Consider the following 21,930-nt stretch of genomic DNA (forward strand, 5'->3'; position numbering starts at 1 on the left):
CTTATGGAATAAGAGTCTGCAGCATGGAATCCCGCTGCACAGCTGGGAAGCCCACACCCCAGGTCTTCCTGATCCCAAATCCCTGGACCTGTCCCCCAACACAGGCTGCCAAGCTGAGGGCATTTGCAATTGCTCTCTTAGGAGCTCTGGGGAAGGGGGAAGGAGCTAGATAGGATGGGATGGGAAGCGTGGAGGCCAAGAAAATTAAGGCCATTCCAATTTAAATTCAGCTTTAGCACAAGTCCACCCATCCCAGGTCCCTGTGAAGAAGAGCTGAAATTTACATTACTTCAGTTACAGGAAAAAAAAACAAAAGTTTACAGCTTAATGACCTAGAAAGCCCCACAATAGAATCAAAACTGAGCCCAGGCCAACAGGAAGCCTCTATTAGAATGAGAACAGAGCTCAATGCCCTTGAATGTCCCATATCAAAATGTAAACAGAACTTGAGGAATTGCTCCAGCCCTTCTGGAGGTCCCCAAGACCAGCCCTTAAAACTAAGCTAAAACCCACCTCGTGGTCCAAGTCCCTGCTCCACTCTGTTGGGTATACTTGGACACAAGCTCGAGCTTATAAATAAACCCTCGTGTGTTTGCATCAGTGTCGGCTTCTCTGAGATAAAAAAACAAAACCAAAAGAAGCTCGGACACAGGTAGAGTAAACGCAGGGTTCTGAGAGAATCGGCGGAGACCCGGGGGCTTGGGAGCTCTTCTGTGGAAGCCCATGCAGACTGGGGGGGAAGGATGCTCAGTCCCAGAGCCAGAGGACCCAGAGACCCCACCCGCATCCTGCCCACCAGGGGGGGTCTCAGGGAGCAGCACTGCACCCCCCACTGGAGGCCAGAGGTGCTGATGCCCACCCCGCCTCTGACCCCGCAGTTGCATCTACCAAGCAGATGTGCACCTGATAATCAACGCCAGAGCCCATCCCCAGACCCTGCACAGACCACTCACTGCCACCAAGTTGTCAGACCACAGAGGATGCAGAGACTCAGCTCTGCCTGGAAAGTAGGATCTAGCTTCCTTTGTACTTTGTGCTTTATTTTCATTTATTTTTTTTATTTTTTTATTAATTGCCTTATTTTAATTTTTATGTATGTACCTTATATATTTCTTATTTTTATTTTCATGGTACTTTAATTGTGTTTCATATTTTGGGATTTAGAGTCTTTTAAAATGCAGGCCAAAATAATCTGGTGTGTTTTTTTTTTTTTTTGGAGGGCAGTTGTTATTGTTTTCCATGGTTTTTCTTTTTCTTCCCTCTTTCTTTTCTGGAAAAGGTAATGAGATGGAGAAATTCACCTCCATAAAATAATATGAGGTAGTACTCACAGCCAGGAAGTCCATCAATACACATATATGATGTCTAACTACAGTTTAAAACAATTATTATAAAGATAGCAGCTGGGCTGGAAAAAGAGCACAGAAGAAAACTAGAGAATCCCTTACAGTAGAAATAAAAGAACTAAAATCTAGTCAGGCCAATGTTAAAAATGCTGTAACTGAGATGCAGTCCCACGTAGAAGCCATAAAAACAAGAAAGGTTATGGACCACAGAGACAGACGTAGGGAAGTCAGCCACTTATTAAAACAATAACATTCATATTTTAGGAGACTCAGAAGATGAAGAGAGAGAACAGGTGGGCCTTGCTCAGCCATTAGAAATGACAAATACCCACCATTTGCTTCAACGTGAATGGAACTGGAAGGTATTATGCTGAGTGAAGTAACTCAATCGGAGAAGGACAAACATTGTATGCTCTCATTCATTTGGGGAATATAGATAATAGTGAAAGGGAATATAAGGGAACGGAGAAGAAATATGTGGGAAATATCAGAAAGGGAGACAGAATATAAAGACTCCTAACTCAGGAAAATGAACTAGGGGTGATGGATGGGGAGGAGGGCGGGCAGTGGGGGTGAATGGGTGATGGGCACTGAGTGGGGCACTTGCCGGGATGAGCACTGGGTGTTATTCTGTATGCTGGCAAATTGAACACCAATAAAAAATAAAATTATTATTAAAATAAAAGAAAGAAACAGGGATCCCTGGGTGGCGCAGTGGTTTAGCGCCTGCCTTTGGCCCAGGGCACGATCCTGGAGACCCGGGATCGAATCCCACGTCAGGCTCCCAGTGCATGGAGCCTGCTTCTCCCTCTGCCTGTGTCTCTGCCTCTCTCTCTCTCTCTGTGACTATCATAAATAAATAAAAATTTAAAAAAATAAACAAACATTAAAAAAAAGAAAGAAGAAAGAAGAAAGAAAAGAAAGAAAGAAAGAAAGAAAGAAAGAAAGATAGATAGATAGATAGATAGATAGATAGATTGGCACCTGGTTGGCTCAGTCAGTTAAGCTTCTGCCTTAGGCTCAGATCATGATCCAGGTCCCAAGGCAGGCTCCCTGTTTAGCAGGGAACCTGCTTCTCTCTCTCCCTCTGCCCCTCTCGCTCATGCTTTTTCTCCTCTCTCTCTCTCTCTCATATAAATAAATAACATCTTGAAAAAGAAACAAACAAACAAACCCAAAAGAAAGAGAAATCTCCCATGTAGAAGAATTTCAAACAACTCGTGCAGACATACCACAGTCAAGTTCATGAGCATATCTTCACACTTTTATGTGTGCAATACACATCGTAACTTCCTTCTGCAAAATATATTATGAAAAACCTAAAATAAGAATGATAATATAATAATAATAATAATAATAATAATAATAATAATAAATCACTTTACTACGGAGAAAGCTGACAAACACTACCTCAGCAAGATGATTAGATCGATACCAAGACTGATAAATCATGTTGATAGTATCTATCCTTTATATGATATACTAAAAATAGGAGTATATCTCTGTATATAATCCACAAAAACAGTTCAATCATGAGATAAACAACAGACATGTCCCAACTGAGGGAAATTTTACAAAATACTCTACTTCTCAAAGTGTTCCATTCAACAACAACAAGGAAAGGCTGAAAGACTGTTACAATCCATAGGAGCCTAAGAAAACAGGAGCACAAATGGAATGTGATATGAGGGATGGGAACTTAGCAAAAGCTAAGGAAATCTGAATAAAGTATGGACTTTGGTAAATGCGAATATTTTAATATTGATTCATTAGCTCATATTTGTACCGTACTAATATAAGGTATCAATAATTGGAGAAATTGAGTGCCAGTGCATGCGAATGATCTGTACTATCTTTTCAATTTCCCTATAAATCTTTGTTTTTTTCCTAATAAATAAGATTTATTTTGAAAATTGACTTAAATGAATCAGGCTCCAAGTCTGAAGACATTTTAAGAATTGTTGAATTAACTTTTGCCTTATTCTTATAGAGTTCCTTCGGTGTGAACAAAGAAATAATTTTATATCAGAAGGAAAGAACAACACTTATGAACACGTATAATGCCTCCTCAACCTGAAAAGCAGGAACGGATAATAAATAGCAAAAATCAGATAAAAATACTTCTATTATAATAGACACCATATTGCAAGTGCATTTAAAATTAGCAATGCATAACATTTATTTCCTTGACATTTGTCTTCCAAAGAGTTCACAGTGTTTCAGTGTCAGTTGAAATAGGGGAATAATCGCAGGGAAGAATCCTTCACATAATAGGACCATTGTAATAATGTCTCTCAGTTCTTTCCAAATCCATAAAGATGCATTTCCTGATGAGTGACTGAGCTGTGAAGAAAGAGATGAGAAACCCTCATCCCTCTGAATTACTTGTGTCAGAATATTTTAACCATAGTACTACGGATAGTAAATTATCCTTATTAACAGGAAATACATCTCAGATTGGAATCTGAGCAATTAGATGGGCAGAGAAAAAAAACTTTGACTCGCTCCTCATCTTTTAAAGATAAAGGAGAGCTTTTCTATGTACAAAGTCAGTTGTCAAGATAGCCTTAGGGAATAAGAGTCTGCAGCATGGAATCCTGCTGCACTGCTGGGACGTCCACAACCCAGGTCTTCCTGATCCCAAATCCCTGGGCCTTTCTCCCAACACATGTTGCAAGCTGAGGTCATTTGCAATTGCTCTCTTAGGAGCTCCAGGGAAGGGGAAAGAGCTAGATAGGATGGTACTGGACGCAAGGAGGCCGAGAAAATGAAGGCCTTTCTACTTTAAGTTCAGTGTTCGAACAAGTCCAGCCATCCCAGGCCCCTGTGAAGAAGAGCTGAAATTTATATTACTTCAGTTACAGGAAAAAAAACAAAAGTTTACAGCTTAATGTCCTAGAATTCCCCACAATAGAATGAAACTGAGCCCATGCCAATGGCTGGAAGCGCCTATTAGAATGAGAGCAGAGCTCAATACCCTTGAAGGCCCCATATCAAAATGTAAACAGAACTTGAGGAATTGCTCCAGCCCTTCTGGAGGACCCCGAGACAAGCCCTTAAAACTAAGCTAAAACCGGGATCCCTGGGTGGCGCAGTGGTTTGGCGCCTGCCTTTGGCCCAGGGCGCGATCCTGGAGACCTGGGATTGAGTCCCACGTCAGGCTCCCGGTGCATGGAACCTGCTTCTCCCTCTGCCTGTGTTTCTGCCTCTCTCTCTCTCACTGTGTGCCTATCATAAAAAAAAAAGAAAATTAAAAAAAAAAACTAAGCTAAAACCCACCTCGGGGTCCAAGTCCCTACTCTGCTGTGTTGGGTGTACTTGGACACAAGCTCGAGTTTGGAAATCAACCCTTGTGTGTTTGCATTGGTGTCAGCTCCTTAGTGGTTTCTCGGATTCACAATCTTGAGCACAACACCCCCATGTCCCCTCCCACCTTGGCTGAACCTCTATCCCCTCCCACCCAGGGTGACAGTCACCTCCCTGCCTACAACAGCTGGGCACAGGCCGTCATACAGGTCTCATGGGCACGGTGGGCACTCCCGCCATCCCTGGCCTCCCAGAGGAAGGAAGGAGGTTTTGGCAGTACACACTCCCATGGTGGCCCCAGAGCTCCCTGCCCAGGACAGACAGGTTGGGGTCTGTGTCCCTGACGTCAGCTCCTCCTCCCCGGTTTTCCCACAGGAAATGAAGGAGGAATCCCTGGTCTCCTCTAGGGACATCACGCTGGGGGACCTGGATGTCAACAGGATGTTCAGCAGTCACGTCATGTTTTGGGACTACTATGGGGTAGGGTGAGGCTGAGGGGCCAGGGGGATCGGGACCCAGGAGGACCGGGGGCTTCTGGGTAGGGAACACCGGGCTTCAGAGCCCAGGGGAAGAACAGCAGCCAACAACACACGGCTGCATTGTAGGTTGTTTGGGATGAACACCGTGCCCCCACCCTCGGGGTCTCAGGGATGAGGAGGCCACTAGGATGGGACCTCCAGGGATTGCCATGTGAGCTGAACCCCAAAGGGGTGAGGGACGGCCCCTGAAAAGCAGGGGGCTGGGGTGGGGGCCATGGGGCAAGTAAGGGGACCTGGGGGCAGGGTGCATGGCCGTGACTGGAGGAGGACACACATCGATCTGATGAGGGTCGGAAGGGTCAGGGTGATATCCACCATCAGCACTTTATATATTTCTAAATTCTATGCATTCAATTTGAGACAATTTGCAATTTGTAAACATACATAGTATGATGACCCCCAGATAATGCCCCTGGTCCTGCCAGGGCCCTGCACTCAGCACACGGGGCCCCAGGGACAGGTGACACAGCATACCCCAGACTGGGGTCGCCTTAATCTGTAGACGTCTCCCTGTGCGTCTTAGAGAAAGGGGATGCCCTGTGTTCGCCGGCCCCCCACACCATCCTCCCATTCCCCAGACCCACACCATCCCCTAACATCATCATCCCCCGTGGCATAGCCCCTACACCATCCCCCTTACACACACACAGCCTCACACAATCCCCACCCACACTATACCCCAACACCATCTCCCCTACACCATCCCCCACACCCCACCACCGTCATACTCATGCCCACACACCATCCACCCCCACACCGTTGGCCCCTAACAAGGACCCAGTGCAGCTGCACCCTGTGGGACATGCTCAGACTCCCTGGGGTTCTCTGGATACCCTGCTCCCATCAGAAGCCCAGGTGTCCCATAGAGTACCCAGGGGTTGCAGGGAGGAGGGAAGGCAGGGAGCCCCAGACAGTTTGTGTACAGGAGAGTGGTGCAGAGGACACACTGTGCCCTGCCTTCACCCACAGTCCCTCCTGGAGGGTGGGACACCCTGCACAGGACAGCAGCCCCTAACCCAGAGGGACCTGGGCTGACTTGGGCCCAGGCTCTGTGGGGGCTGGGTTGATTTGAGGCCCCACCAGTCCCAGCTCAAAGACTAATGAAATCAGGCCCCCATAGCCCTGGCCAACCCTGGATTCTGGCCCCGGGCTGAGCGAGTCCTCTCAAAGCTGGATGTGGCCTCCTGGGCCCTGGGTATGCCCCACAGATACAGGTCGCTTATCTAGGGCAGCCCTGGGGATCCCGGGACACACCAGTGTGGGGAGTGGAGGGGTAAGCCGGTGGGCTACACCCGCACCCATACCATGAGGCAGGCTCCTCCAGGTGCTGGGGCACCAGAGGGCCCGAGGCCGGGGTCCAGCTGCCCTGCGGGGACCCAGCACAGGAGCCCATGAGTTGCAGGTCCAGGTCAGCTCTGCTGTCCTCAGAATCGTCACTCAGGCTGAAACCTCAGGACACACGCCCCAACCCGGAGTCCACACATGCTCCCAGGTGGGGAACTCCAGCACCAGCCCACCCACCCCGTTTGATTCTTGCCCTCACTTAAAGGACAGAAAGGTCTCCTTCCCCAGGGGAAGGCACACACCCACAGCTGTGGGCCTGATTGTTGTAGAAAGTCAATAAAGTGATATGGTGCGAAAATGCACAGCCAGCCCATTTCTGTGTCTCCCAGAACTCTTTGCATGGGGCGTGGAGAGACCCCCAGAGAGGAGGAGCGGGCACCACCTAGGCCCCAACCAGCCCCTGGAGGGGCGCCGCCAGGCAAACACAGCTGACGTCCCCACGTGCCTTCCAGGGGAGGCCGGACCCACTGCTGGATATGGGAATGTGGCCGAGCCGGAACTTCCAGCTCAGCTGACCCTCCAGCTGAAAGTCCTGCACGAGTGAGCCCCGGAGTAGCCAGGAGAGCCCAGCTAGCCGCCCAGCGCCAGCACCAGAAATGATATTCTGCCAACGATTTTGGGATTTTGGATGACCCAGCCAGAGGATCCGACAGCTGCACGGGATAGCTGCATGTGATAGACACACACGCACCTCAAAACCAACAAAAGTCAGAATCCCCCCAATGTTGTCAAACAGCAGCCAGATGGTTACATACACTACGCTGTGGTCCCCAATAGGATACATGGAAAACGCTATAAGCCATGACTGCAGAGGTGCTGGAGGCATGGAGATGTGCCTGCTGTGTTCCAACAAAGAGGGCAGAGGGGCAGGAAGCATCCTTCGGAGGGGGGCCCTCCTAGGAAAGGATACCAGGTCCCTGTGAAGGCTACGGAGAGTGAAATCTCTCCTCCTCTCTTTCTGCTTCTGGTTTTCCTCCTAAATGCCATTTTCCTCAATCATATTAGCAAGAATTTATTTTTTGTTTTTAAATTTCTTTTTATTGGAGTCCAATTTGTATGAATTATTTCTTCAGCAAGTGTGTCATTCAGGAGAGGAAGAGAGATAAAGATTTTCCCAGACAGGCAACATATAAAGGAGTTCAGGACCACTTAACCAGTCCAGTAATGAATTTTAAGAGGGACTCTTCTAGTGGGGGAAAAAAGAAATCAAAAGCAACAAAGACTAGAAAGGCCCAGAGAACATCACCAGAAACACCAACTCTTCCGGTAACACAAATGCAAAAAGTTCATATCTTTGAATAATCACTCTGAATGCTGATAGACTAAATGCTTCAATCAAAACATATAGGGTATCAGAGTGGCTTAAAAAGCAGGATCCGGGATGCCTGGGTAACTCAGGGGTTGAGCCTCTGCCTTTGACTCAGGGTGTGATCCTGGAGTCTGGGATCAAGTCCCATATTGGGCTCCTGGTGGGGAGCCTGTTTCTCTCTCTGCCTAATTTTCTGCCTCTCTCTCTCTCTCTGTCTCTCTCTCTCCCTCTCACTATCATAAATAATATTATTATTAAAAAAACAACATCCATCTGTACGCTGCCTAAAGGATGCTCACCTTAGACCTATAGACACCAACAGATTGAAAGTCAGGGGATGGAAAATCATCTATCACGCTAATGGATATCAAAAGAAAGCTGGAGGACCCGTACTTATATCAGACAAACGAGATTTGAAACCAAACCCTGGGGGACACATGGTGGCTCAGTGGTTGAGCATCTGCCTTCAGCTCAGGGTGTGATCCTGGGATCCCAGGATCGAGTCCCACATCAGCCTCCCTTTGGGGAGCCTGCCTCTCACTCTGCTATGTTCCTTCTTCTGCTTCTCTGTGTATCTCTCATGAATATATAAATAAGTAATTAAAATTTCAAAAAGAAAGAACAAATACTGTAAGAAGAGATGAGGAAGGGCAATATTTCATAATTAAAAAGACTCTCTATCAAGATCAAACAACTAAATATTTATGCTGCCAACATGGGAGTACCTAAATATAGAAACCACTGTTGGTGGGAATGTGAACTGGTGCAGCCACTCTGGAAAACTCTGTGGAGGTTCCACAATGAGATAAAAATAGACCTGTACAATGACCCAGAAATTGCACTGTTGGGGATTAACCTCAAAGATTCAGATGCAATGAAACACCGGGACACCTGCACCCTGATGTTTATATTAGGAATGTCCACAATAGCCAAAATGTGGAAGGAGCCTCGCTGTCCATCAAAGTTGAATGGATAAAGAAAATGTGGTTTATATATACAATGGAATATTACTCAGTCATTAGAAATGACAGATACCCACCATTTGCTTCAACGTGGATGGAACTGAAAGGTATTATGCTGAGTGAAGTAAGTCAAACGGAGAAGGACAAACAGTGTATGTTCTCATTCATTTGTGGAACATAAATAATACTGAAAGGGAATATAAGGGAATGGAGAAGAATTGTATAGGAAATATCAGAAAGGGAGACAGAACATAAAGACTCCTAACTCTGCGAAATGAACTAGGGGTGCTGGGAGGGGAGGAGGGCAGAAGTGTGTGTGAATGGGTGATGGGCACTGAGGGGGACACTTGACGGGATGAGCACTGGGTGTTATTCGGAATGTTGGTCAATTCAACACCAATACAAAATAAATTTATTTAAAAAAAAAGAATCAACAACTAAATATTTATGCTGCAACATGGGAGTACCTAAATATAGAAATGAATTAACAGCAAACGTACAGGAACTCACTGATAATAATACAATGACAGGGGATATTAACACCCACTTATGGCAATGGACCGATTGTCTATGCAGAAAATCAACAGGGGAACAATAGCCTTCACACACTGGACCACAGGGACTCAACAGATATAGTCTGAATATTTCTTCCTAAAGCAGAATACACATTCCTTTCAAGTGCACATGGGACATTCTCCAGAACAGATCATATCATGGGCCACAAATCAGCCCTCAATAGGTACAACAGGTACAAGAAGGTTGATATCACACACTGTACATTTTTGGAACATGATGCTATGAAACTCGAAGTCGACAGTAAGAAAAAAGAATTGGACAGACAAAAAACACGTGGAGATTATGATCATCCTACTAGAGAATGAATGGATCAACCAGGAAATTAAAGAGGAAATTTAAAACAAATGAAAATGAAAATATGTTTCTCCAAACCTCTAGGATGTAGCAAAGGCAGTCCTAAGAGGGAAGTACATAGCAATACAGGCCTACCTCAAGAAACAAGAAGTCTCCAATACACAACCTAACCCTACACCTAAAGGAGCTGGAAAAGAAATAGCAAACAAAGCCTAAAGCCTACAGAAGAAGGGAAAAAATAAAGATGAGAGCAGAGATTAAAAATACAGAAACAACAAAACAGTAGAATGGAATAACAAAACTAAGAGCTGGATCTTCAAAATAATAAATAAAACGGATCAAGCCATAGCCAGCTTTATCAATGAGAAAAGAGAAAAGACCTAGATAAATAAAATCACAAATGAGAGAAGAGATATCACAATCAACACCAGCAAAATTAGACAATTATAAGGGAATACTATGAAATTATACGCTAACAAACTGGGAGAACTGGAAGAAATGGACAAATCCCTAGAAATGTGTAAACGAGCAAACCTGAAATAGGAAGAAATAGAAAATATGAACAGACCCATAACTAGCAAAAGAATTGAATCAGCAAGGAACCTGGGTACCTCAGTGGTTGAGCATCTGCTTTGGCTCAGGTCATGATCCCGGGGACCTGGGGGATCAAAGGTCCCCGCATTGAGCCTCATTTTCCCTCTGCCTATCCCTCTGTCTCCCTATGTCTCGCATGAATCCATAAATAAAATCTTTAAAAAAGAAAAAAGATAAAAAGATGAGAAAGGACCCAAATAAAATCACAAATGAGAAAAGAGAAATAACAACCAACACTACAGAAATACAAATGATTATAAGAGAACATTATGAAAAATTATATGCCAGCAACCTAGAACCTGGAAGAAATAGATCAATTCCTGGAAACATATAACATAACAAAAATGATAAAGGAAGAAATAAGAAACTTGAACAGACAGATAACCAGCAAAGAAATGCAATCACCAATCAAGAATCTCCCAACAGGAGATGCTTAGATCAATAGAACAAAATGGAAATCTGAAACAAGATACAAACCTGTAACTCTATGATCCATTAATCGACAACAAGGCAGCAAGGAATATCCAAAGGCACAAAGACAGTCTCTTCAACAAACCCTAACCATGACCCCAGGATAAGAACAAATGGTGTTGGGAAAACCAGGCAGCCACATGCAGAAGAATGAAACGGGACCACTTTCTTATACCATATATATAAAAAATAAATTCAATATGGATGAAACACCTAAATGTGAGACCTGAAACAATACAAAGAAGAAAAGATAGGCAGCAAAGCCTTTGACATTGTCCATTGGATCTTCTTTCTAGATATGCCTCTGAGGTGAGGGAAACAAAACCAAAATTACTATTGGGACTTCATCAAATTGAAAAGCTTCCGCAAAATGAAGAAAACAACCAAAGCTAAAATGCAACATACAGGAGGAGGGGCAAGATGGCAGAAGTGTAGGGTCCCCAAATCACCTGTCCCCTCGAAATTACCTAGATAACCTTCAAAACATCCTGAAAATCTATTAATTCGGCCTGAGATTTAAACAGAGACCAGACCGAATGCTACAGTGGAAAAGTTCGTGATTCTATCAAGGTAGGAAGAGGGGAAAAAGAAATAAAGAAACAAAAGGCATACATGGGTGAGGGGCCCTGTGAGGAGCCTGGCTAAGGCCGGGGTGAGTGCCCACAGGACAGAAGAGCTCTGTCCTGGGAGAAGGAGGAGTTTCACCAATCTTCCAGGGCAGAATGGCACCTTCAAGGAGTCAGAGCAGGACCCAGGAGGGCGGGGATGCCCTAGGGCTCCCTGGGACACTAATAGACACCTGCACTCCCAGGAGAGTGCAGCGAGCTCCCTAAGGGCTACAGGGCACATGCATTGACCGGGAAGCAGCTCTGTCGGGCTTGGGTGGTGGCTCTGCACAAAGGGGTTTGCACGGCCCTAGGAGCAGCTTGGCAGCGGCGCCTCCTGCAGAGGAAGAGGCTCCATTCAGAGGGGGATGCAGAGCTCCAGGAGCAACTCAGAGGGGCTCGGGCGATGGCTCCGCAGTGAGGTGGCTATGCGGCTGGGAGCGAGAATCCAACAGCACAGGCCCTGGAGCACAGGGTGCCGGGGCACAGCCCAGGATTCGGCTGCCCAGGGGACAAGCAGAGGCCCGTAAGGCCCAGGACAGCAAGGACGCTCCTGTCCAAAGCTGAGCAGATCAGCGGACCCACCCCAGAGCCTCCAGGACCTGCAGAAGGACTGCTCCTGAGTTACTGCGGGGACTGAATACAGGTTTCCAGAGCTGGTCGCTACCACTGGGGTTGTTCCTCCTGGGGCCTCAAGAGGGAAACTAATCCCACTGAGCCTTGCACGAGGCAGGGGACAGAGCGGCTCCCCCAAGTGCTAACACCTGAAAATCAGCACAACAGGCCCCTCCCCCAGAAGACCGGCTAGACAGGCAAGTTCCAGGGGGAGTCAAGGGACTTAAAGTATACAGAATCAGAAGATACTCCTCCATGTTTTTTTTTATTTCTGATTGCTTCACCCTCCCCTTTTCCCCCCTTTCTTTCTTTTTCTTTCTCTTTTTAATTTTTTAAAGGTATTTATTTATTTATTTATTTATGATAGTCACAGAGAGAGAGAGAGGCAGAGACACAGGCAGAGGTAGAAGCAGGCTCCATGCACCGGAATCCCGATGTGGGATTCGATCCCGGGTCTCCAGGATCGCACCCTGGGCCAAAGGCAGACGCCAAACCGCTGCGCCACCCAGGGATCCCTTTCTTTCTCTTTTTATTCTCTATTTCCTTCTTTCTTCCTTTATTCTTTTTCGTTTTTCTCTTTTCTTTCCTTCTTTCTCTCCTCTCTTTTTCTCCTTTTCCCAATACAATTTCTTTTTGGCCACTCTGCACTCAGGAAAATGACTAGAAGGAAAACCTCACCTCAAAAGAAAGAATCAGAAACAGTCGTCTCTCCCACAGAGTTACAAAATCTGGATAACAATTTAATGTCAGAAAGCAAATTCAGAAGCACTATTATACAGCTACTGGTGGCTCTAGAAAAAGCATAAAGGACTCAAGAGACTTCATGACTGCAGAATTTTGATCCAATCAGGCTGAAATTAAATATCAATTGAATGAGATGCAATCCAAACTAGAAGTCCTAACGACGAGGGTAAACGAGGTAGAAGAACGAGTGAGTGATATAGAAGACAAGTTGATGGCAAAGAGGGAAACTGAGGAAAAAGGAGACACACAATTAAAAGACCAGGAAGACAGATTAAGGTAAATAAACGACACCCTGAGGAAGAAAAACCTATGTGTAATTGGGGTTCCCGAGGGCGCCAAAATGGACAGAGGGCCAGAATATGTATTTGAACAAATCATAGCTGAAAACTTTCCTAATCTGGAAAGGGAAACAGGCATTCAGATTCAGGAAATAGAGAGATCCCCCCCTAAAATCAATAATAACCATCCAACACCTCGGCATTTAATAGTGAATCTTGCAAATTCCAAAGATAAAGAGAAGATCCTTAAAGCAGCAAGAGACAAGAAATCCTGACCTTTATGGGGAGGAGCAGACCTCTCCACAGCCACCTGGCAGGCCAGAAAGGGCTGGCAGGATATATGCAGGGTCCTCCATGAGAAGAACATGCAACCAAGAATACTTAATCCAGCAAGGCTCTCATTCAAAATGGAAGGAGAGATAAAGAGCTTCCAAGACAGGCAGGAACTGAAAGAATATGTGACCTCCAAACCAGCTCTGCAAGAAATTTTAAGGGGGACTCTTAAAATTCCCCTTTAAGAAGAAGTTCAGTGGAACAATCCACAAAAGCAAGGACTGAATAGATGTCATGATGACACTAAACTCATATCTGTCGATAGTAACTCTGAATGTGAACGGGCTTATTGACCCCATCAAAAGGTGCAGGGTTTCAGACTAGATAAAAAAGCAGGACCCATCTATTTGCTGTCTACAAGAGACTCCTATTAGACAGAAGGACACCTACAACCTGAAAATAAAATGTTGGAGAACCATTTACCATTCAAATGGTCCTCAAAAGAAAGCAGGGGTAGCCATTCTTATATCAGATAATCTAAAATTTACCCCGAACTGTAGTGAGAGATGAAGAGGGACACTAAATCATACTTAAGGGATCTATCCACAAGAGGACTTAACAATCCTCTACATACATGCCCCGAATGTGGGAGTTGCCAAATATTTAAACCAATTAATAACCAAAGTGAAGAAATACTTAGATAATAATACACTTACACTTGGTGACTTCAATCTAGCTCTTTCTACACTCTATAGGTTTTCTAAGCAAAACATCTCCAAAGAAACGAGAGCTTTAAATCATACACTGGAGCAGATGGATTTCACAGAAATCTACAGAACTTTACATCCAAACTCAACTGAATACACATTCTTCTCAAGTGCACATGGAACTTTCTCCAGAATAGACCACATACTGGGTCACAAATCGGGTCTGAATAGATACCAAATGATTGGGATCGCCCCTGCATATTCTCAGACCATAATGCCTTGAAATTAGAACAAAGGTATCCCTGGGTGGCGCAGCAGTTTGGCGCCTGTCTTTGGCCCAGGGCGCGATTCTGGAGACCCGGGATCGAATCCCATGTCGGGCTCCCAGTGCATGGAGTCTGTTTCTCCCTCTGCTTATGTCTCTGCCTCCCTCTCTATCTATCTATCTCTCTCTATCAGTGTGGCTATCATAAATAAATTTAAAAAAGAAAAAAAAGAAAAAAAATAGACCTTCCCTACAATCCAGCAATTGCACTGGTGGGGATTTACCCAAAGATTCAGATGCAATGAAATGCGGGGTCACCTGCACCCCGATGTTTATAGCAGGAATGTCCACAATAGCCAAACCGTGGAAGGAGCCTGGTGCCCATTGAAACATGAATGGATAAAGAAGATGTGGTTTATGTATACAATGGAATATTACTCAGCCATTAGAAAAGACAAATACCCACCATTTGCTTCAACGTGGATGGAACTGGAGAGTATTATGCTGAGTGAAGTAAGTCAATCGGAGAAGGACAAACAGTGTATGTTCTCATTCATTTGGGGAATATAAATAATAGTGAAAGGGTTATAAGGGAATGGAGAAGAAACGTGTGGGAAATATCAGAAAGGGAGATAGAACATAAAGACTCCTAACTCTGGGAAATGAACTAGGTGTGCTGGAAGGGGAGGAGGGCAGGAAGAGAGGGTGAATGGGTGACGGGCACTGAGTGGGACAGTTGACGGGAACAGCACTAGGTGTTATTCTGTATGTTGGTCAATTGAACACCAATAAAAAATAAATTTATTTTAAAAAAAAATTTCCAACAACTAAATATTTATGCTGCCAACATGGGAGTATCTAAATATACAAACCAATTAACAACAAACATACAAGAACTCACTGATAATAATACAATAACAGGGGATTTTAACACCCACTTATGGCAATGGACCAATCATCTATGCATTTAATCAACAGGGGAACAATAGCCTTGACACACTGGACCACAGGGACTCAACAGATATAGTCTGAACATTTCTTCCTAAAGCAGAATACACATTCCTTTCAAGTGCACATGGGACATTCTCCAGAAAGGATCATACCATGGGCCACAAATCAGCCCTCAACAGGTACAACAGGTACAAGAAGGTTGATATCACACCCTGCACATTTTCGGACCACGACGTTATAAAACTAGAACTCGACAGTTAGAAAAAATTTGGACAGACCAAAAATACGTGGAGATTATGAACATCCTACTAGAGAATGAATGGAGCAACCAGAAAATTAAAGAGGAAATTTAAAACAAATGAAAATGAAAACATGTTTCTCCAAACTTCTAGGATGTAGAAAAGGCAGTCCTAAGGGGGAAGTAGAATAGCAATACAGGCCTACCTCAAGAAACAAGAAGTCTCCAATACACAACCTAACGCTCCACCTAAATAGGCTGGAAAAGGAATAGCAAAAAAAGCCTAAAGACTACAGAAGAAGGGAAAAAAAAGCTGAGAGCAGAAATAAACAATACAGAAACAACAAAGCAGTAGAATGGAATAATGAAACAAAGAGATGGTTCTTCAAAATAATTAAGAAAATGGATCAAGCCCTAGCCAGCCTTATCAACGAGAAAAGAGAAAAGACTTAATAAATAAAATCACAAATGAGAGAAGAGAGATCACAATCAACACCAGCAAAATTAGACAATTATAAGGGAATACTATGAAAGATTATACGCTAACAAACTGGGGGATCGGGAAGAAATGGACAAATCCCTAGAAATGTGCAAACAAGCAAATCTGAAATAGGAAGAAATAGAAAATGTGAACAGACCCATAATGAGCAAAGGAATTGAATCAGCAAGGAACCTGGGTGAATCAGGGGTTGAGCATCTGCTTTTGCTCAGATCATGATCCCGGGGTCCTGGGGAATCATGTCCAACACAGGGCCCCCTGGAGCCTCATTTTCCTTCTGCATTTACCTCTGCCTTTCTGTGTCTCACATGAATACATAAATAAAATATTTAAAAAAGAAAAAAGATAAAAAATGAGAAAGGACCCAAATAAAATCACAAATGGGAAAAGAGAAATAACAACCAACACTAGAGAAATACAAATAATTATAAGAGAACATTATGAAAAATTATATGCCAGCAACCTAGAACCTGGAAGAAATAGATCAATTCCTGGAAATATATAACATAGCAAAAATGAAAAAGGAAGAAATAAAAAACTTGAACAGACAGATAACCAGCAAAGAAATTGAATCAGCAATATAGAATCTCCCAAGAGGAGACACTTAGATCAACAGAACAGAATGGAAAGCCGAAACAAGAGACAAACCTGTAACTCTATGATCCATTAATCGACAACAAGGCAGCAAGGAATATCCAAAGGCACAAAGACAGTCTCTTCAACAAACCCTAACCCTGATCACAGGATAAGAAGAAATGGTTTTCGGAAAACCAGCAGCCCCATGCAGAAGAATCAAACTGGACCACTTTCTTACACCATATATATAAAAAATAAATTCAAAATGGATGAAAGACCTAAATGTGAGACCTGAAACCATATACAAAGAAGAAAAGATAGACAGCAACGTCTTTGATATTGGCCATTGGATCTTCTTTCTAGATATGCCTCTGAGGTGAGGGAAACAAAAGCAAAAATATTATTGGGACTTCATCAAATTTAAAAGCTTCTGCAAAGTGAAGGAAACAACCAAACCTAAAAGGCAACATACAAAATGAGAGGAGATATTTGTAAACAACCCGTCCAATAAAGAGTTAGTATGCAAAATACATAAAGCAAATATAAATCTCAGCATCCTAAACACAAATTATCCAACTACAGATGGGCAGAAGAGATGAATAGACTTTGTCTCTGACAAGACATCCAGATGGCCACCAGACACACGGAGAGGCACTCAGCATCACCCATCATCAGGGAAATGCAAACCACAATGAGATGTCACTTTACAGATGTCAGAATGGCTAAAATTAACAACACAAGAAAGAACAGATGTTGGTGAGGCTATGGAGAAGGGGGAGCCCCCTTACACTCCTGGTGGGCATGCGAAAATGTACAACTGCTGTGGAAAACAGTGTGGAGGGTCCTCGAAATTTTAAAAATAGGGGATCCCTGGGTGGCGCAGTGGTTTGGCACCTGCCTTTGGCCCATGGCGCAATCCTGGAGACCCAGGTTCGAATCGTACTTCGTACTCCTGGTGCATGGAGCCAGCTTCTCCCTCTGCCTCTGTCTCTGCCTCTCTCTCTGTGACTATGATAAACAAAATAAAATAAAAAAAGTTAAAAATAGAGCTACCCTATGATTCCAAAATTGCACAGCTAGGTATTTACCACGAGAATACAAAAGTAGTTTAGTAGATTGGAAGAGGGACACGCAGCCCAGTGTTTGTAGCAGCGTTATCAACAAAAGCCAGTCTGTGGATACAGCCCAGATGTCCATCGACAGAAGAATGGGCAGAGACAATGTGGTAAATATACACACTGTGACATCACTGGGTCATCAGAAGATATGAAATGAAGCCATTTAAAATGACGTGGGAGAAGTGGAAAGGACTTATGCTAAATGAACTCAGTCAGTCAGAGAAAGACAGATACCAAATACTATACAATGGCATTCACATGTGAATTTTAAAAAACCAAACAAACTGGCAAAGGGGCAGGGGGGGGGGATGAGAGAAGCAAACCAAGATACACACTCTTAACCACAGTGAATAAACTAATCAACACCAGAGGAAGGTGGGGGAATGGGGAATCAGGGGATGGGGATACTGGAGGGCACCTGTGACCAGTACCAGGCGTTGTACCCAAGGATTGAATCACTATGTGGTAAACCTGAAACTATATCATACTGTGTTTACAAACAAGAATTCAAGTAAAACTTTAAAATGATAATCGGTAGGATTGATTAAACATGTGCGCACAAGAGATAAAATCAGAAAGGCAACTGAAAATCCAAATAAAGAGTATTTAGAGCCACAAATCCCCTCCTTAGCTCAGCTCGGGAGAAGCCTGCCATGTCTATTCTCACCCCAGCAGAAGCCTGGATTTTGATTCTCTGGGGAGGCCACTTACTTGCTGGAGTCAGGCTATCTTTGAAACCAAAACCTAAATAGAGTGCATAAAACTAAACTGCCCAAGATGCTAGGAGTCCCAGTGCAGGCACATACCAAGACCCAAACTCTAACCATACACAGACATAACCCTAACCCTACACTTAATCCTAATGTTAACCTAAACCTTACACAAGACCCATCACTAATGGAAAACCAAACACAAACCCCAAGACCGAAACACATTCACTGAACCTTCCTGCCAACCCTCACCCTAACTCCTAAACCTATTCTAAACCCTTAAGCCTGACCCCTACCTTAAATTTAACCCTAACCCTACCCTCTAACCCTAACCTTAACTTAATGTACTCAAATACTATTCCTAACCTTAACCAGTACCCTAACCCTAACCCTCTAATACGAATCCTATCCCATACCACAAACTGTACCCTAGCCCGTACCCTAAAACTAACCCCTAACCCACTCCCTAACTGTATCTCTTACCCTTTTCAAATCCGTACCCTGACTTGATCTTAAACCTAACCCCTAACCAAACACTAATGCTAACCCTAGCCCTAATCCATATCCTAACCCTAACCCTTGCCCTAACCCTAAACCTAGCCCTTCTTTAACTCTAACCCCTAACCCTTAACCCTAACCCTAACTCACACCCTAACCCCTAACCCTAAATGCAAACCTAAGCCCAACCCTAACTCTAACCATAACCCTATCCCCAACTCCAAACCTCCTGCCCTAATCCCTAGAGCCTAAACCCTAACCCTAACTCTAAATCCTGTCCCTAACCCTAACCCCCATCCTAACTCTTAACTACTGATCCTTACACTTATGCCTCACCTAACCTCTAATCCGTAACCATAAGCATAATCATAACTCCTAACATCTAACCTAAGCCTAACCACCAACTGCCTCCGCTCCCCTGAACCTACAATTTATTCTACACATTCACTTACCCTATGGTTGTGAGTAGTCCCTTCTGATGTTGACGTGGCCCCCAATGGCGCCTCCAGAGTCCTCCACAGGGTCCTGAGTAATCCAGGCTCAGTGAGTGCGGACGTGGCACCACATGTTCCTGAGTCATAGTCAGCAGGTCCTGAGGACACCGGGTCTCCTATCACTGTGGACTATGCCTCACATCCTCTGGAACCCTCACAGCAGGTCCTCAGGAGGCCGGGGGCTCCTGTCAGCTTGGGCATGGCCCCACGTCCCCCAGAAAACTCACCACGAGTCCTGAGGAGGCTGTGGGCTCCTGTCAGCATAGACACATTCCCATACGTCCCAAAGCCAAAGTGCAGGTCCTGAGGAGGATGGGGGTCCTGTCACCATGAATGCGGCACCCAGCTTCCAGAAGCCTCAACTTATGTCCTGAGGGGCCCGGGAGCTCCTGCCAGAGTGGAAGCGGTGCCACATCTTCCTGAAGTGTCCCCACGGGTCCTGAGGCAGCTCAGGGACTTCTGTCAGCGTAGATGCGGGTCCACAATTTCCTGAAGCTTCCCTGTGGGACCTGAGGCGGCCCAGGGCTCCTGGCAGTGTGGATGCGGGCCCACATCTTCCTGAACCTCACTGCTGGTCCTGAGGAGACAAGGATCCTGTCAGCATGAACGCGGCCCAATTTTACCATGAGACTTCCAAAGTCCTGAGGAGGCTGGGATTCATCAGCGTGGACATGTCCCCATGTCCTCCTCAGGCCTCCCCAACACAGGCTGGCTCCTGTTAGTGAAGACAGAGGAGGCCTACTGTGCATGCGCACCCCTGGGTGGGGCCTGGGCTCGGGTGCCCCCTGCGGGCCGCTCAGGCACTGTAGGAGGCCATGCAGGAGGAGTCGGGTGTTCCAGAGGCCACACCTGCCTCATCCAGGCTCCAGCTGTGGCCTGTTAGCTTCAGAAACATCTCACTGAAATGGAGCCCAACACCCGGTTTCCCCAGAAATACTTAAGGACAAGGAATTGGAGCCCACAGGACATGAAATGAAATGTGGACCAGACTTTTACCACATCCTGCAAAACTCACTCAACCCTCTTCCACTGTGGGCGGGACCTTGGGTTGTTGCAGCCACCCTGGAAACAGTGTGGAGGCTCCTCAGGAAGTCACAAATAGAGCCGCCCTGCAACCAGCAGGTGTACAGCCTGGAGCTCACTCCGAAGATACAGATGCAGTGATACTTGGGACACCTGCACCCCAATGTCCACAGCAGCCGGGTCCACAGTAGTCACACTGTGGGAGGAGCCTCGGTGCCCTGTGGCAGATGATGGATAAAAAGGATGGGAGATAGATGATGGTCATAGAGAGAGGAATGGTACTCAGCTATCAAAGAGAAGGAAATCTTGCCATTTGCAATGACGTGGATAGAACTAGAGGGATCATGTTAAGTGAAATAAATCAGTCGGGAAAGAGAATGACCATGTGGTGTCATTCATAGGTGGAATTAAAGAAGCAAAGCAGATAACAACTGTAAAGGGAATGAAAAACAAATATGATAAAAACAGATGCAGGAAATACAGACTCTTAATGATAGGAAACAAACTGAGGGCCGCTGGAGGTTGGGGATAACAGGGGACCGGCATGAAGGAGGGCACATGATGTCACGTGCACTGCTGTTATCTACAACTGGTGAATCCCTGAATTCTTCCTCTGAAAGTATAATACACTATACATTACTTAATTAATTTAATTAAATTAAGTTAAAAATCATTTGTATCAGATCACATTTCCTTCTAGACTCTCAGTTTTGCTCATTCAGCTTATACCGAGACCACCCACCGTGGGTGTGGTTTGTCTAAATAGGCCCCATGCCGCGTCCATGGCCCAGCCCAGGGCTAGAACTCACGACCCCTTAGATCAGGACCGGAGGTGAGGTCAGGAGCCGGATGCTTAACCAACGGAGCCAGCCAGGGGCCCGAGAACCACACTGCTTTATCCTGTGTCTCTGTGACCTCATTTGAAATAGGAAAGTGCTGCATCCCGGTCTCTCCTGCTTCTCCAATACTGATTTGCTGTCCGGGGTCATTTGTGGGGGTGGAGGGATGTTACAGGGTTTTTTTTTTCCTATTTATAGGATCTGCCACCATGATTTGACAGGAATGACATTGAAATAGAGGGTGGCTTCAGGAACTGCGGACATTTTCACAAGATGAGGCTCCCACCCACGAGCGCAGGACGGCCTCCCAGAGCCTGGTATGGCTCAGTGCACAAGTCTTGTGCTCCTTTGGCTCAGTCTCATTATTTATTCTCTGTGATGGTCCTGAGAAGGGAGTCACGTCCATCATTTCCGTCCTGAGTGCTCATTGTCAGGACACAGCAAGCCCAACAATAGAATAAAAACTGAGCACAGAAGAAAACTAGAGAATCCCTTCCTGTAGGAATAAAAGAACTAAAATCTAGTCAGGCCAATGTTAAAAATGCTATAACTGAGATGCAGTCCCAAGTGGAAGCCTTAAAAACAAGGAAGGTTCGGGACCACAGACACAGAAGTAGGGAAGTCAACCACTTATTAAAACAATAACATTCATGTCATAGGAGACTCAGAAGATGAAGGGAGAGAAAAGGTAGGCCTTGCTCAGACATTAGAAACGACAAATACCCACCGTTTGCTTCAACGTGGATGGAACTGGAA

This window comes from Canis lupus, chromosome 16, assembly GCF_048164855.1.
Source record: "Canis lupus baileyi chromosome 16, mCanLup2.hap1, whole genome shotgun sequence".
NCBI lineage: Eukaryota > Metazoa > Chordata > Mammalia > Carnivora > Canidae > Canis > Canis lupus.